Below are 2500 nucleotides of genomic sequence, written 5' to 3' on the forward strand. Positions count from 1 at the left end.
GCGGATGACATGGCCTTTGTGTGGTGCGTGTCCCGCGTGAGCTGTCGTCACCTGAAGCCTCTGCAACGGTGGAAGTTGTCGCGCATCTCGTTGGGTTTGTTGGCATGGACCATGACCGGCCTGAGCAACCGGAATGGACCAACACCGGCTTGAGCAACCGGCATAAAGGCAACACTCTGAAAGGCGGCGGCGAGCCCATAGCCGATCCGAAAATTGTGTGGCGAAGCAAGTGGAAAATCAGTCTTTGCCGAAAGAAACAATGAAGCCCCGGGAAAACTGGCTCCCTCCCCGAGCCGGCGGCGGAAACCGTGGAGTGTGGAAGGGCGCTGTAAGCGCGGATAACATGTCCTGTCTGTGGGGAGGATCGGTGTGCGCACCGTTGTGAGTCCTGGAGGACGGTAAGCGACGTTACATCGGCGAGTCGTACTTGGGACGGCCCGGTGGCGTTAGCGCTATCCAGGTACACACGCGGCCACAGGCGGTTTCAAGCCCTTTCAGGTCCCGTGCGCGTGGTTGCTCCGGAAGCCTCTGCATATGGTGGAAGTTGTCGCGCATCTCGTGGGTCGTTGCACAGGACTGCTCAGGTCGAGTCCTTGGCGCCCTTGGGAGCCTCGTTCCCCGTCTGCGGCACCTCGGCCCTCCGTCCGCGGTAGGCGTCGGTGGCTGTTGACAGCGGGTGTATCTGGGTCAACTCCCTCGCGGCGGCGAGCCCATAGCCGATCCGAAAATTGTGTGGCGAAGCAAGTGGAAAATCAGTCTTTGCCGAAAGAAACAATGTGAAACAAATCAGCCATGAGCCAAAAAACGAATGAGGGAACAATCAGCCGTAAGCCAAAAGCCAAAAAACGAATGAGGGAACAAGTGAACAAATCAGCCCGTAAGCCAAAAACCGAATGAGGGCAAGTTGCAAATCCTACGCTACCTTCGAATTCCAAGACGCAGGGCCGTACACGGTCGACCCCGACCACGCCGGAACCGAAGCCCCAAAGGCCACGGGTACCCGCTACTCTCCCCTCGCCTCCGGCGGGGCGGAGGGGGGTTCAATGCCTCCGGTTGGATATGACGGAGCGCCCGTGGTCGCCGGTCCCCCCCCCACTACCCACTCATCCAGCTGAGGGGTTTGACGGTAGCCCACCCGGGGCAAAAGGGGCGGCGGAGACCGGCTGGTTCCGGCGAGATTGCGACGAGCTGGAGCGATGGCAGACACCCTGGCCGGCCCATAAACGCGGGTGATCTACAAGTGACAAGGTACAGGTTGGCACCCGAACCATCGCGGGTGTGCGGACAAGCTGGGTGGTTTTGGCCGGTGCGCGTGAGCGCGTGCTTAACTAGAGGCGGTTCCCCGGCTTACGTGATTCCTTGACGGGTAAGCGTCTGACGGGCCCGTTCCTCGCCGGGGTTTGTGGCGCGCCTGAGTCCGATTAATACATCTTCGATGTTGGCGGCCAGACCCACAAAACTCGTGCCACCGCGCTCGCTGGCCTGGTCTCGTCCTTGTCACGAAATCGTCGCTCCCCGTGACCTGGTTCGGGCCTTGCCGCGGAGCGGTAGGTGCACTGTGCACGCCCACGTGTAACGAAAGGAAGGTAGGAGGGGAAAACACAACCCAGGCCGGTCCTACACGCGGGTGTGTTACGTTACGCCAGGTTCCACATGCCGGCAAGCGCGAGCCTAAGCAGGGAGGAAGAGTTGGCACCACCGGTCTTACGGTCTCGGAAGGATTGTTGCAAGGTTTCATGTTCATTGGGAAGAGCATTAGAGCCCGGTCCGAAATAGATTGGACGTCTGCGCGTGTGACCCTCTGTTACTGATTATCCGGGTTCTTTCCGTCGCCGAGCGCGGAGTTTGACCGACGCCAATTCCCCTCTAGGTTGTTGTGTTCTAGGCCGGAACACGACGGCCCGCGCCACCGTGCCCCGCGACTCCGGCCATCGGCCTTGTCCCGGAGCGGTAGGTGCACTGTGCCCGCTTGCCCGCAATACCTTCCCTGCATTTCCACCTCCAGGAACTAGCCTCTGACTTCCAACCCATAGGAGGCCCGCAGGAAGCCCACCCACCCAACCGATGGGCCGACTGTGGCCGCCTTTGGGGCTCACTGACAACTCTTAGCGGTGGATCACTCGGCTCGTGCGTCGATGAAGAACGCAGCTAGCTGCGAGAACTAATGTGAATTGCAGGACACATTGATCATCGACACTTCGAACGCACCTTGCGGCCCCGGGTCCCTCCCGGGGCCACGCCTGTCTGAGCGTCGTCTGAGATTCAATCGGGACGTCCGTGGAGCGGGACAGGGCCGCCACGGATCCCGCGACTGGGTGGTTATCGAGGGCGACCACGTTACCCTAAGTGCAGCCGCGGCGGGGCTCCTCGATGCCCGCACGAAACGGCATGGTGTGAGAGAGAGAGTGAGAGAGAAGACACGTGTAAGAGAGAGGCATGTGTAAAACCTCAGTCCGCGGTTCACGGGCGGCTTTTTGGCGCAAACTATGACCGCCCCGTG

General features: G+C 60.7%; 1 non-coding gene across 1 annotated transcript; it reads left to right on the forward strand.

Annotated features, from left to right (window-relative positions):
* The first annotated feature begins 2100 nt into the window (after positions 1-2100).
* LOC144070485 (5.8S ribosomal RNA) lies at positions 2101-2254 on the forward strand. Its single transcript, XR_013299335.1, has one exon. It is a non-coding gene; the product is annotated as a 5.8S ribosomal RNA (ribosomal RNA).
* The last annotated feature ends 246 nt before the right edge of the window (positions 2255-2500 follow it).

This window comes from Stigmatopora argus, unplaced genomic scaffold, assembly GCF_051989625.1.
Source record: "Stigmatopora argus isolate UIUO_Sarg unplaced genomic scaffold, RoL_Sarg_1.0 HiC_scaffold_124, whole genome shotgun sequence".
NCBI classification, from domain to species: Eukaryota; Metazoa; Chordata; class Actinopteri; order Syngnathiformes; family Syngnathidae; genus Stigmatopora; species Stigmatopora argus.